Below are 15,702 nucleotides of genomic sequence, written 5' to 3' on the forward strand. Positions count from 1 at the left end.
GTATGTGCTAAACATGGGACGTGCTGGAATTTTCCCACATGTAATGCACGCATGATATTTGTGGCATTGTCCGAAGTCACAAATCCCCAGGAGAGTCCAATTGGGGTAAGCCATTCTGCGATGATGTTCCTCAGTTTCCGTAAGAGGTTGTCAGCTGTGTGCCTCTTATGGAAAGCGGTGATACAAAGCGTAGCATGCCTAGGAATGAGTTGGCGTTTGCGAGATGCTGCTACTGGTGCAGCTGCTGCTGTTGTTGCTGCGGGAGGCAATACTTATACCCAGTGGGCTGTCACAGTCATATAGTCCTTAGCCTGCCCTGCTCCACTTGTCCACATAAAGATATAAATCTGCACAGGATATAACAATTGTGATTCAATGGATTGAGAATATTATCAACCCAACGTAAGAGCCTACTATAATGATTAGTTCAGCAAGTGGTTGGTTGTGCTCACGGAAAATAGTTATAACAACTATGAAACAATGGGTATAGTCCTTTGAAGAAAAAAAGGGACAAAAAGCAACTATATGCCTTTTCCAGGGCACACTTGAATAATTTATGAAATAATTAAATTATTAAAATATAACTTTTATTATTATATACTTAAAAAAGAAACTAGAGCAAGCATCTACTATTAAGGAACATTGTAGTCCACAAGTACTAATGTACTGGATTATAGGCAATATAATGGTGTAAGTGGGTGAAAGTATGTGATCCCTCATTCAATGAAATAATAAACTCTACTTATATTCTCTATAATAGAGATTTTAGTAGAATGAGGTCACTACCTCGGGTCTAATGTAGTCAATAAGTGCAGGAACCTGAAGTCAAGTTCCTGCCGTGGGTCTCAAAATTATATTAAGCGTTGGAGAGTAAAATACCTACGGTACCTAGTATTCACTGGTGGTTCCCTATCCAGGTACTGACCAGGCCCTGCAGTGCTTGGCTTCCAAGATCAGACGAGTTTGGGCATACTCAGTGCGGTCTGACCATAGGTAAATCTGTCTCCTGAGTGCACCGTTTTCCGATTGTATTGGGACCCAAGATAGAAATCACATAATAAATATTGGATTTTGATGTGTTTCAAAAATCAGACTACCAGATTATTGCTGATAAATCTAGTAAATAACAATCTATAAAAAGAGAGATGGTAGTCATTACATTCACTGAAGATTGCGTATTCTCCCATAGATGGATGCACCAAATTTAAATAAATAACAATATTGAATTGATGCTAAAGATCTCTCTGCTTCCCATACAGTCATAGCATAATTATAACAGGCAACAGGTACCACAGGAAATGCTTAATGTAAAATAGGGTGATAGTCTGGGTAAAAAAAGGGAGGCCCAGTGATAACCACAATTGTTTGAAAGCAAATCAGTATTTTCAATCCTATATAGTTTAAGTGCTGAGGATCTCTTTGTTACCCATACATTATAACAGAATTACTGCAGGCAGTAGGTACCGCAGGAGATGTTTTGAACAATTTATAATGAGATAATAAAGAAAAAGAAGGTCTGCCAATGACATCAAATATTTTGGGAGTAAAGCAGTGTGTCAATATCAAATGATAGGGTTTAGTGTATTATCCAATATTATAAACTTCTGAGATTGATTGCTTTGTAAATGCATCAGTCACTTGTATATAGATTCCTCTTTATCCACCCTTGCATTTAGATCATAAATCAAAATTGGTATAGGACATACAGAGCCATAAATAGTGTGAGTATTTTGAAATCTGAAGCTTTCACCACGTCCCCTGCTAGCTGAAAAGTGCGTGGTGAGTCCTGGGGCTGAAAAAGGGGAAGAACTAAGTCTGGGTGAGGGAACCCGTTTTCCGGCTTATGGCCGGTGGGTGTCTTACCCAACCTCGAGAGGATATCCGTGAGCCAGGGGACAAGACAGGAGCCAAAGAGTGAGGCACCGGCGGCCACGGTCCGTCCGACCGGAAGTTCGGGTGCCGGGACCGGAAGTGATGCGCGTTTCGCTCCGAGAGCTTGGTCACATGATCGCCTGCTCTCGGAGTTGCCCAAAGCCTGTCTATATGGAAGTGCGCAGCCTATCAGTAATGACAGGGGTGTCTAAGACGCTCCCATATTGAAATCTGTGTAAATTGGAGGATCATTGTAACGAAGCTGGGTCTAATTATTAAAAGGGGATAATAGGATCAAAGATAGAGTATAGTAAATCCACAGTTATTCCATTTGTTCAAATTTGGAGAGCAGAAAATAAAAAATAAAAAATAAAAACAGTGAACGGCTGAGAAAATAATAAGTAAAATAAATATAAAAATAAATATAAGGATGATAATAATAATCAGAAAAGGATAACAATGGTAATAGTATGAGTAAAAATAAAAATAAATAGATGAAAGGGATTGTTGTGTGTGTTTGTATGGAAAACTAAAACGGTGATTAGGTGTGATGCATGTAATATGCATTAATGAAGGTAAAAAGGTTGTGAAATAAAAATAAAATAAAATTTGATTAAAGTGGTGAATGAAAATTAATGTGCTGAGGACATTGTGAGTGTGAAATGTGTGTATTGGTGGGAATAACAGTCAGTAGCCGGGAGGTGGGGGGGGGAATGGACATGGGGTTGAGGGGTGAGAGGAAAAATTATATATCGTGGGGCGGGGGTGGGGGGAGGGGTTTGTTATGTTATTGAGGGGAGACAAGGAAAACGGAACAGGGAAGGATGTTAAAGAAGAAATAAAAATGAGTTAGATTGTTGAGTTCATAAATAGATTGATTCTGACCTAAAGAACAGGACTAAAAGATAGGTTGAAAAATGATGGCGTGGTGAGCACGCTGCTAAAGAACGTGATGTGTGGAGGGGGAAGGTGGTGGAAAGGAAAGGGAAAATAGGGGAAAGTGATATTGGTGGTGATTGTGAACCAGTTTGTACAAGATGGGGAAGCGGGAGAAGGGGAAAGTAGGGAAAAGATTGAGAAGAAAGGAATAAATGGGAATGCACAGAGTGGTACGGAGGGAGGGGAAAAAAGGGAGAAAAAGGGGGGGGAGGGGGGAATGGAAGGGGCGGGAAGATGGGAATAAAAGTGGGGGAGGAAAGATTGGGAACAATGATTGCTGGAGAGATGATGGAGCAGAGTGTGAGAAAGGAGAAAAGATGAAAAGAAATAGGTGGTGAAGATGTAGGGGACAAGTGATTGGAACTGAGGAATGGACCAAATGAGCTGATGGATTGGTGAAAGGATTGTCTAGATCTAAAATGGGAGTGGTGCCCTTAGGTAAAGAGATGTAATGAGCTGTAAAGCATGTGAAAAATGTGTGAAGCTGAGAGGTGCTGGGATGGGCGTGAATGGTAATTAGGATGATGTGATAGTGGCAAAGTGGATTGGGAGGTTGGTATTAAGTGGAATCGGTGAATGAGGTGAAAAAGGTGAAAAAATGACAGAAAAAATGAAGACCTATATCAGTAAAATTGTATTAAGTTAGGCAAATAAAGTTGTTGGTAAAGTTATTTTTACAAAAAGACGCTAAAATTGAGGTATTCATTTAGACCCATTGGAGCCAAGGTATCTAACTTAAAAGTCCATTCGCTCTCCTTCTTAAGGAGCATTTGTGTAATATCTCCACCTCGGATTCCTGATTTGATTTGCTCTAGGCCATATACTTTAAGGTCTTGTGCTGAGCCAGAATGGTGAGTTAGAAAATGTCTGGAGATGGTTGTCAATTGTTGCATTTTTTGTTGGTGCTTGTCAGCATTCCTAATGTTGCTCATGTGTTCAAGAGTTCTAATTTTTAACATGCGAGTTGTCATCCCTACATATCTCATATCACATGGGCAGGAAATGCAATAGACAACGTTCTTGCTTCTGCAGTTGAAAAAGTCATTTATTTTTATTGTATCCCCATATTTGTCCACTAATTCTTGTTTGTTTACCACATGTTGGCAAATCTTACAGTTACCACAAGGGTGACTTCCTTTTATTAGTGGCTCTCGTGATGATTGTTGTGTATAATGACTGCTAACTAAAAGGTCCTTTAAGTTGGGTGATCGCCGCCAACTAAGATCAATTTTTGTGTTCAGTTTTTTGGCCAGTTCTTCATCCGAAAGTATGATGTGCCAGTGTCTTTGCAAAATTGACTTAATCTCCTTCCATTCCTTGCAGAAGTCTCCCACGAATCTTATAGTCTGGGATTCTTCCTTGTGTTTTTTTGTTGTTGTTGTTGTATTGAATATTAAAGTTTCTCTTGTTGTCTTGGTTAGATAATTTCTTGCTTTTTTAATGGATCTCATGCTGTATCCTCTGTCCTTTAGTCTAAGTTTGAGTTCTTTACTTCTCATCTCGAAGACTTCGTCACTGGAGCAGTTCCTCCTGAGGCATAAGAATTCACCTTTCGGAATATTCATTATTGTAGGAGGGAAATGCGAGCTGGTTTGATGCAGCAGAGTGTTGGTAGCAGTACTTTTCCTGTAGATTTCTGTGGAAATCATGTTGTTAGTGTCCCTATAGATTCGAAGGTCCAAAAAGGAGATGCTATCCTTATGGAAATCACAGGTAAATGAAAGGTTGAGGGTATTATTGTAGAGCTGATATATGAATTCCAAGAGTTGGGTTTGTGTGCCATCCCATATGATTAGGATGTCATCAATGTAACGTGTCCAAAGTATGATGTGTTTAGTATATGAGTCACAGAGGTCAGAGAATACGAACTCCCTCTCCCACCTACCCAGGAAGAGGTCAGCGTAAGTGGGGGCACATGCTGCCCCCATCGCTGTCCCCCTTACCTGGGTGTAGAAGAGGTAGTTGAAAGTAAAGTAGTTTTTATTCAGAACAAAATGGAGGAGTTGTACTAGGAATCGGTGAAAATCATCCATTCCCCGCATTCTTAGAAAGTATTCCACTGCCTGGATTCCAAGATCATGTTGTATGCTTGTATATAATGCCTCAACGTCGAGGCTGACGAGGAGATGTGTTTCCTCCAGTTGTATGTCACTGATCTTTCTGAGAACATCAGTCGTATCCCTGGTATAGGACGGTAGTTCCAAAACATAGTCTCTTAAGTGCGTATCCAAGAAAATACAGGCTTTCTCTAGTAGGCCGCCATTTCCTGAAACTATGGGCCGGCCAGGGGGGTCTTGGAGATCTTTATGTACCTTTGGTAGAAGGTAAAATGTTGGTACCCGAGGCTTGTCCACCGTCAGATACTCTTGTTCTGATTAAGTTATGGTACCGTTGTGAAATGCCCTGTTGATCATGTTCATATAAAGTTTAGTATATCTTTCCGTTGGGTCAAACATACTCTTCTGATAGCATGATTGGTTATCCAGTTGTTTCTTGGCTTGTTTGAGATATAGGTCTGTTGGCCATATCACAATGTTCCCTCCTTTATCTGAAGGTTTTAGAACTGTGTCTGTCCAGGTTTTAATCTCCTGGAGCTCTTTTCGTTCATTCACCGTTAGATTACCTGCAGAGTGATAGTGTTTCTTGTTCTGATATAGTCTGTCCAGATCCCGAGAGACCAAGTTCGTGAATACTTTTACCTCTGGGCATATGGTGTCTTTGGGGAAGAAAGTTGATTTTTTTTCAGCAAAGGTCTTGTTTGTTGTATAGGGGAAGTTGTTTCGTTGAGGTCAGCAAGTTCATCCAATGTTGCCAGGGCTTGCCTTTCTTGTGATGACAGATTTTCCAAGTTGTGCGGAAAATCCGCTGTTCCTATTCTCTCTGTGAATAATTTCGCCAATAATAATTTTCGTGCAAAGAGTTGTAAATTAGTTTGCCACTGGAATTTATTGAATCTTTGTGTTGGTGAGAAAGTTAAGCCTTTTTCCAAAACTGACCTTTGTTGTGCTGTGAGGATATGACTGGATAGGTTTATTATTTGCAATTTACTGTGAGACTGGTTTAATTCTGGTTCCTGCGACTGGGATACCGGTTTGGAGATGGTGAGCCCCATTTTGCTCTTCCTCTTTTTCTTGCTACATCTCGTTTTTCTTTTGCTTGGTAGCCTCGTGCTCCCCTGGTTTGTTCTAAAAAACCGGTTACTGAGTTGTTGTTTGTTCTGCATGTTGAGGCGCTTCTATGGTCAGAGGTGTGGCTATCAATTTCATCTGCACTAGATAGGTCTATGTCAGAGGAAGAAGGGGTATTAAATTGTCCCATCGGGTGTTCCTTTCTGATTGGTCTGTTCCATTGAAAGATCTTATTATTGGAAAAATCCCTCTTGTCCCTAGTAAACTTGTTCTTCTTTCTGTCAATGATAGTCTGTTCATATGCTTGAAGGTCCTTCTTGATTTTCTCAAATCTGCTTTGGAATTTGGGATTTTGTTCCCATTGTTCCAGGTTCTTGGCAATTTTGTCGATTTCGTTGGAACACTCATTCAAGACTAAGTTATTATGCTTTATGAGGGGTGTAGTACGGGTGACCGGCGGTCTCCTGACCGCCGGTCACCTTACCGACGCCGGGATCCCGGCAGCATACCGACGCCGGGATCCCGGCGGGGAGGGGCGAGTGCAGCAAGCCCCTTGCGGGCTCGCTGCGCTCGCCACGCTGCGGGCTCGGTGGCGACCTGCGGTCGCCACGGGTTCTATTCCCACTCTATGGGACACCCACGAGTGGAAATAGTCCCTGTTGGTCGGCATGCCGACCATCGGGATAGTGAGCCATCGGGCTCACGGAGGAGGTCATGTGACTGTCGGTCAGCCGACCGGCGGTCACATGACTACCACCCTTTATGAGGATACTGATTAATTCATAAGAACATTTGAGCAGAGTGGTTTCCCACTCCTGTCGCAGGTTGACGGTGAATAATTCAAATGATGGAAATAGTTTAGGCCTAAGTCCTCTGGGTATAATTTTTTGTTTCTGATAGTTCTCCAAACTTGTTAGAGCCCAGTTTGTACGTGTCTGTCATTGTAAGATGTATTTCAACTTCAGGATTTCATCTTCCCAATTGGGGTCTGGATCCTTAATATCGTCCCCTATGGGAAAGATGCTTTCTAAGTCTTCCGTTCTGCGCTTGGTATTTAATTCAGTTTTAAGATTAAAGCTGGTCATGGCTTGGCAATGGGGGTTAGTATATCTGTAGGTAATTTCCAAATCCGTGCTAGATTCGAGAGTTGAGATAGACCTCAGTTAATACAGTCTTAACAAAAAGATATAAATCTGCACAGGATATAACAATTATGATTCAATGGATTGAGAATATTATCAAACCAACGTAAGAGCCTACTATAATGATTAGTTCAGCAAGTAGTTGGTGGTGCTCCCGGAAAATAGTTATAACAAATATGAAACAACGGGTATAGTCCTTTGAAGAAAAAAAGGGACAAAAATCAACTATATGCCTTTTCCATCTTCACCACCTATTCCTTTTCATCTTTTCACCTTTCTCACACTCTGTTCCATCATCTCTCCATCAATCATTGTTCCCAATCTTTCCTCCCCCACTTTTATTCCCATCTTCCCGCCCCTTCCATTCCCCCCTTTTTTCCCCTTTTTTCCCCTCCCTCCGTTCCACTCTGTGCATTCCCATTTCTTCCTTTCTTCTCAACCTTTTCCCTACTTTCCCCTTCTCCCACTTCCCCATCTTGTACAAACTGGTTCACAATCACCACCAATATCCCTTTCCCCTATTTTCCCTTTCCTTTCCACCACCTTCCCCCTCCACACATCACGTTCTTCAGCAGCGTGCTCACCACGCTATCATTTTTCAACCTATCTTTTAGTCCTATTCTTTAGGTAAGAATCAATCTATTTATGAACTCAACAATCTAACTCATTTTTATTTCTTCTTTAACATCCTTCCCTGTTCTGTTTTCCTTTTCTCCCCTCAATAACATAACAAACCCCTCCCCCCAACCCCGCCCCCCCATATATAATTTTTCCTCTCACCCCTCATTCCCATGTCCATTTCCCCCCCTCCTGGCTCCTAACTATTATTCCCACCAATACACACATTTCACACTCACAATGTCCTCAGCACATTAATATTCATTCACCACTTTAATCAAATTTTATTTTATTTTTATTTCACAACCTTTTTACCTTCATAAATGCATATTACATGCATCACGCCTAATCACCTTTTTAGTTTTCCATACAAACACACACAACAATCCCTTTCATCTATTTATTTTATTTTTACTCATACTATTACCATTTTTATCATTTTCTGATTATTATTATCATCCTTATATTTATTTTTATATTTATTCTACTTATTATTTTCTCAGCCGTTCACTGTTTTTATTTTTTATTTTTTATTTTCTGCTCTCCAAATTTGAACAAACGGAATAACTGTGGATTTACTATACTCTATCTTTGATCCTATTATCCCCTTTTAATAATTAGACCGAGCTTCGTTACAATGATCTTCCAATTTACACAGATTTCAATATGGGAGCGTCTTAGACACCCCTGTCATTACTGATAGGCTGCGCACTTCCATATAGACAGGCTTTGGGCAACTCCGAGAGCAGGCGATCATGTGACCAAGCTCTCGGAGCAAAACGTGCGTCACTTCCGGTCCCGGCACCCGAACTTCCGGTAGCACGGACCGCGGCCGCCGGCGCCTCACTCCTCGGCTCCTGTCTTGTCCCCTGGCACATGGATATCCTCTCGAGGTTGGGTAAGACACCCACCGGCCATAGGCCGGAAAACGGGTTCCCTCACACAGCCTTAGTTCTTCCCCTTTTTCAGCCCCAGGACTCACCACGTACTTCCCAGCTAGCAGGGGACGTGGTGGAAGCTTCAGATTTCAAAATACTCACACTATTTATGGCTCTGTATGTCCTATACCAATTTTGATTTATGATCTAAATTCAAGGGTGGATAAAGAGGAATCTGTATACAAGGGACTGATGCATTTACAAAGCAATTAATCTCAGAAGTTTATAATATTGGATAATACACTAAACCCTATCATTTGATATTGACACACTGCTTTACTCCCAAAATATTTGGTGTCATTGGCAGACATCTCATTATAAATTGTTCAAAATATCTCCTGCGGTACCTACTGCCTGCTGTAATTCTGTTATAATGTATCGGTAACAAAGAGATCCTCAGCACTTAAACTGTATAGGATTGAAAATACTGCTTTGCTTTCAAACAATTGTGGCTATCACTGGGCCTCCCTTTTTTTGCCCAGACTATCGCCCTATTTTACATTAAGCATTTCCTGTGGTACCTGTTGCCTGTTATAATTATGCTATGACTGTATGGGAAGCAGAGAGATCTTTAGCATCAATTCAATATTGTTATTTATTTAAATTTGGTGCATCCATCTATGGGAGAATACGCAATCTTCAGTGAATGTAATGACAAATGATATCCTGTGGCTACCATCTCTCTTTTTTTAGATTGTTATTTAGTAGATTTATCAGCAATAATCTGCTAGTCTGATTTTTGAACCACATAAAAATCCAATATTTATTATGTGATTTCTATCTTGGGTCCCAATACAATCGGAAAACGGTGCACTCAGGAGACAGATTTACCTACGGTCAGACCGCACTGAGTATGCCCAAACTCGTCTGATCTTGGAAGCCAAGCACTGCAGGGCCTGTTCAGTACCTGGATGGGGAACCACCAGGGAATACTAGGTACCGTAGGTATTTTACTCTCCAACGCTTAATATAATTTTGAGACCCACGGCAGGAACTTGACTTCAGGTTCCTGCACTTATTGACTACATTAGACCCGAGGTAGTGACCTCATTCTACTAAAATCTCTATTATAGAGAATGTAAGTAGAGTTTATTATTTCATTGAATGAGGGATCACATATTTTCGCCCACTTACACCATTATATCGCCTATAATCCAGTACATTAGTACTTGTGGACAACAATGTTCCTTAATAGTAGATGCTTGCTCTCGTTTCTTTTTTAAGTATATAATAATAAAAGTTATATTTTAATAATGTCATTATTTCATAAATTATTCAAGTGTGCCCTGGATAAGGCATATAGTTGCTTTTAGTCCCTTTTTTTCTTCAAAGGACTATACCCGTTGTTCCCACTTGTCCACATGTCTGTGGTTAAGTGGACACTGGGTACAACTGCATTCTTTAGGACACTGGTGACTTTTTTTCTGATGTCTGTGTACATTCTCGGTATCGCCTGCCTAGAGAAGTGGAACCTAGATGGTATTTGGTACCGAGGACACACTAACTCAAGAAATTCTCTAAGTCCCTGTGAACTAACGGCGGATACCGGACGCACGTCTAACACCAACATAGTTGTCAAGGCCTGAGTTATCCGCTTTGCAACAGGATGACTGCTGTGATATTTCATCTTCCTTGCAAAGGACTGTTGTACAGTCAATTGCTTACTGGAAATAGTACAAGTGGTCTACCGACTTCCACTCTGGGATGACGATCGACTCCCAGCAGCAACAACAGCAGCGCCAGCAGTAACAACAGCAGCAGTAGGCGTTCCACTCACAGATCCATCGGAGGAATCCCAGTTAGGAGAGGACTCGTCAGTCTTGCCAGTGACATGGCCTACTGGACTATTGGCGTTCCTGTCTAAGGAGCAAATTGACACTGAGGGAGTTGGTAAGGTGGTTTGCAGGAGCTTGGGTACAAGAGGAAGAAAGAAGGGATTTATTTGTCAGTGGACTGTCACCCAAAGTTTTTGAACTAGTCAATGACTTCTGATGAATTCGCTCCAGGTGATGTATAAGGGAGGATGTTCCTAGGTTGTTAACGTCCTTACACCTACTTATTACAGCTTGGCAAAGGCAACACACGGCTTGACACCTGTCCGCATTTCTGTCAAAATAATTCCACACCGAAGAAGTGATTTTTTTTGTATTTTGACCAGGCATGTCAATGGTCATATTCATCCCACGGACAACAGGTGTCTCCCCGGGTGCCTGACTTAAACAAACCACCTCACCATCAGAATCCTCCTTGTCAATTTCCTCCACAGCGCCAGCAACACCCATATCCTCATCCTGGTGTACTTCAACAGTGACATCTTCAATTTGAATATCAGGAACTGGACTGTAGGTGCTCTTTCCAGCACTTGCAGGGGGCGTGCAAATGGTGGAAGGAGCCATCTCTTCCTGTCCAGTGTTGGGAAGGTCAGGCATCGCAACCGACACAATTGGACTCTCCTTGGGGATTTGTGATTTAGAAGAAAGCACAGTTCTTTGCTGTGCTCTTGCCAGCTTAACTCTTTTCATTTTTCTAGCGAGTGGATGAGTGCTTCCATCCTCATGTGAAGCTGAAACACTAGCCATGAACATAGGCCAGGGCCTCAGCCGTTCCTTGCCACTCCGTGTCGTAAATGGCATATTGGCAAATTTACGCTTCTCCTCAGACGATTTTAATTTAGATTTTTGTGTCATCATTTTACTGAACTTTTGCTTTTTGGATTTTACACGCTCTCTACTATGACATTGGGCATCGGCCTTGGCAGACGAAGTTGATGGCATTTCATCATCTCTGCTATGACTAGTGGCAGCTTCAGCACTAGGTGGAAGTGGATCTTGATCTTTCCCTTTTATACCCTCCACATTTTTGTTCTCCATTTTTTAATGTGTGGAATTATATGCCAGTAATGTATCTGGAATTAGACGGCAGTAATGTCTGGAATTATATACCACTATAGATACCAGATACCACTGTTACTGGAATGATGATGACCTATGCACAGTGACAGGACACTACCACAGCACCCTACAGCAGCAAGATGCTGCACAAGACACTGGACGTTTAGTTACCACAATGCAGCACTGACACTGAGCACAGATATTAAGCACTGATCAGGATACTAGAAGTGACACCGAGCAGCAAGATACAGCAATGGCCTACTGTACTGTACTACTATATACTGGTGGTCATCACAATGCAACACTGTACTACTATATACTGGTGGTCACCACAATGCAGCACTGTACTACTATATACTGGTGGTCACCACAATGCAGCACAGATATTGAGCCCTGATCAGGATACTAGAACTGAATCTAACACGGAGCTGCAAGATACAGCAATGGCCTACTGTACAGTACTACTATGTACTGGTTGTCACCACAATGCAGCACTGTACTACAATATACTGGTGGTAAACACAATGCAGCACATATATTGAGCAGTGATCAGGATACTAGAAATGAGTCTGACACGTAGCTGCAAGATACAGCAATGGCCTACAGTTCTGTACTACTATATACTGGTGGTCACCACAATGCTGCACTGTACTAATATATAAACATAGAATTTGTCGGCAGATAAGAATCACTTGGCCCATCTAGTCTGCCCCTTTTTTTATCTCTAACCTTAATTGATCCTTATTTCTTTGTAAGGATATCCTTATGTCTATCCCATGCATGTTTAAATTGCTCTACTGTCTTAGCCTCTACCACCTCCGATGGGAGGCTATTCCACTTGTCCACTACCCTTTCTGCGAAGTAAATTTTCCGCAAATTTCCCCTGAACCCCCCCCCCCCCTTCCAGTCTCAGTGCATGTCCTCGTGTCCTATTGCTTCTCTTCATTTGGAGAATGTTTCCCTCCTGGACTTTGTTAAAACCCTTGATATATTTGAAAGTTTCTATCATGTCCCCCCTTTCCCTTCTCTGCTTTAAATTATACATATTGAGATTTCTTAGTGTTTCTGGGTATGTTTTGTGATGTAGGCATTGCACCATTTTAGTTGCCCTTCTTTGTATAGTTTCTAATGTATTAATATCCTTTTGAAGATATGGCCTCCAGAATTGAACACAGTATTCTAGATGAGGCCGTACCAATGACCTATACAGTGGCATTATTACTTCTTTCTTTCTGCTGCTGATTCCTCTCCCAATGCAGCCAAGCATCTGACTAGCCTTCCACATTGATTTGTTACATATACTGATGGTCACCACAATGCAGCACAGATATTGAGCACTGATCAGGATACTAGAAGTGACACAGAGTAGCAAGATACAGTAATGGCCTACTGTGCTGTACTACTATATACTGGTGGTCACCACAATGCAGCACTGTACTACTATATACTGGTGGTCACCACAATGCAGCACAGATATTGAGCACTGATCAGGATACTAGAACTGAGTCTAACACGGATCTGCAAGATACAGCAATGGCCTACTGTACTGTACTGCTATATACTGGTGGTCACCACAATGCAGCACTGTACTAATATATATTTGTCACCACAATGCAGCACAGATGTTGAGCACTGATCAGGATACTAGAAGTGACACAGAGCAGCAAGATACAACAATGGCCTACTGTACTATACTACTATATACTGGTGGTCACCACAATGCAGTACTGTACTACTATATACTGGTCACAACAAAGCAGCACATATATTGAGCACTGATCAGGATACTAGAACTGAGTCTGACACAGAGCTGCAAGTTACAACAATGGCCTACTGTACTGTACTACTATATACTAGTGGTCACCACAATTCAGCACACTGAGCACAGATATTGAGCTTTTCAGGCAGAGAACATAACCACGTCCTCTCCGCTAAATCTACAATGCACGAGTGAAAATGGCGGCGACGTGCGGTTCTTTATATGGAATACGAATCTCACGAGAATCCGACAGCGGGATGATGACGTTCGGCCTCGTTCGGGTTAACCGAGCAAGGCGGGAAGAAACGACGCTGACTCGGACCCGTGTAAACCACGTGAAGTTCGGGGGTGTTCGTAACTCGACGAATCGAACCCGCTTATCTCTAATAAATACACACAGTGTGTGTGTGTGTGTGTATATATATATATATATAATATATATCCCTTACACAGCTCCTCTTCCTCTCCTACAGATCTCTCGCCTCACTCAGACACCCTCCTCACACAGGAGGTCATTCCGAGTTGATCGCTTTCTAGCTACTTTTTGCAGTGCTGCGATCAGATAGTCGCCGCCTATAGGGGAGTGTATTTTCACTTTGCAAATGTGCAAACGCTTGTGCAGCCGAGCGATACAAAAACTTTTGTCCAATTTCTGAGTAGGTTTGAACTTACTCAGCCACTGTGATCACTTCAGTCTGTTCGGGCCCGGAATTGACGTCAGACACCCGCCCTGCAAACGCTAGGACATGCCTGTGTTTTTCCAAACATTCCCAGAAAATGGTCAGTTGCCACCCACAAATGCCTTCTTCCTGTCAATATTCTTGCGATCAGCTGTGTGAATAGATTCTACGTAAAACCCATCGCTCAGCAACGATCCGCTTTGTACCCGTACGACACACATGTGCATTGCGGTGTATACGCATGTGCAGTTTTGACCTGATCGCACCGCAGCGAAAAAACCTAGCATTCGATCAGGTCGGAATGACCCCCACAGACCCTTGCCACCACACATGCAGCTCTCCCCACTTATGTAGATCCCCCCAAACAGCTCTCTCTTCACAGAGCTCTCCCCTTCTCACACGCACACACACACACACACACACACACACACACACACACACACACACACACACACCTCAGCTCTCCCCACTCTCTGAGATCCCCCCAGCTTTCTCCCCCTCACTCATATCCTCCAACGTTCTCCCCCTCACTCATATCCCCCCAGCTTTCTCCCCCTCACTCATATCCCCCAACTTTCTCCCCCTCACTCATATCCCCCAACTTTCTCCCCCTCGCTCACATACCCCAATCCATCTCCCCCTCATTCAGACCTCCATATTCACATAGCTCTTCCCTTCTCACAAAGACTCCTCCCCAACACACACACACACACACACACACACACACACACACACCCACCAGATCTCCCCTCCTTTCTCCCCTATCACTCACATCTCTTCTGACTCAGTCTTTTCCCACTCTCTCAAATGTTACACAAAGCACTCTACAATGACTCACCCACAAAGACACACAGCTCTCCCTACAGCTCTTTTACCCCTGAGACATTTTCACTCCCCTCACGGCTACACACTCTCTCACCTGGCTGCGGAGAGGATCACTTGCTTTGCCTATTGAACATACAGACACCAGTGCCTCCTTGCCGGCATCTGGGAGCATGATGAGGCAATGAGCAGAGCAGGAGCCACCGGTGTAGCTCCACCCACACCACGCCCCCTTTCTGGATGCACTGATCTCTCTTTGGTTCTGGCTTAGCAGGGTGATCTCCTCATCCTCTCCCCAATCAATGTTAGAAACATAGAAACATAGAATTTGACGGCAGATAAGAACCACATGGCCCATCTAGTCTGCCCCTTTTTTATTTTATCCTTTAGGCAATCTCAACCCTTTTTTAACCTTAATTCTTTGTAAGGATATTCATATGCCTGTCCCAAGCATGTTTAAATTGCCCTACAGTCTTAGCCTCTACCACCTCTGATGGGAGGCGATTCCACTTATCCACTACCCTTTCTGTGAAGTAATTTTTCCTTAAATTTCCCCTGAACCTCCCCCCCTCCAGTCTCAATGTATGCCCTCGAGTTCTAATACTTCTTTTCCTTTGAAGAATGTTTCCCTCCTGAACTTTGTTAAGACCCTTGATATATTTGAAAGTTTCTATCATGTCCCCCCTTTCCCTTCTCTCCTCCAAACTATACATGTTAAGATCTTTTAGCCTTTCCGGGTAAGTTTTGTGATGTAGGCCATGCACCATTTTAGTTGCCCTACACTACACTGCATGTTCCTCTGCTGCTGTCCCATACTAACTTCGGACTCTGCCATTCTGCCGGTTTTAATGGTTTCTAATTTTCGGCTGGGCCACTGTGGAAGCTTGTGGGCGAGCAGCTAGTTGATGATACA

General features: G+C 42.6%; 2 pseudogenes; one reads left to right on the top strand and one right to left on the bottom strand.

Annotated features, from left to right (window-relative positions):
• Positions 1-876: 876 nt before the first annotated feature.
• Positions 877-995, bottom strand: LOC134946247 (5S ribosomal RNA; annotated as a pseudogene).
• Positions 996-9,466: 8,471 nt separating this feature from the next.
• Positions 9,467-9,585, top strand: LOC134947231 (5S ribosomal RNA; annotated as a pseudogene).
• Positions 9,586-15,702: the final 6,117 nt, after the last annotated feature.

This window comes from Pseudophryne corroboree, chromosome 7 (assembly GCF_028390025.1).
Source record: "Pseudophryne corroboree isolate aPseCor3 chromosome 7, aPseCor3.hap2, whole genome shotgun sequence".
In the NCBI taxonomy this organism is placed as follows: Eukaryota; Metazoa; Chordata; class Amphibia; order Anura; family Myobatrachidae; genus Pseudophryne; species Pseudophryne corroboree.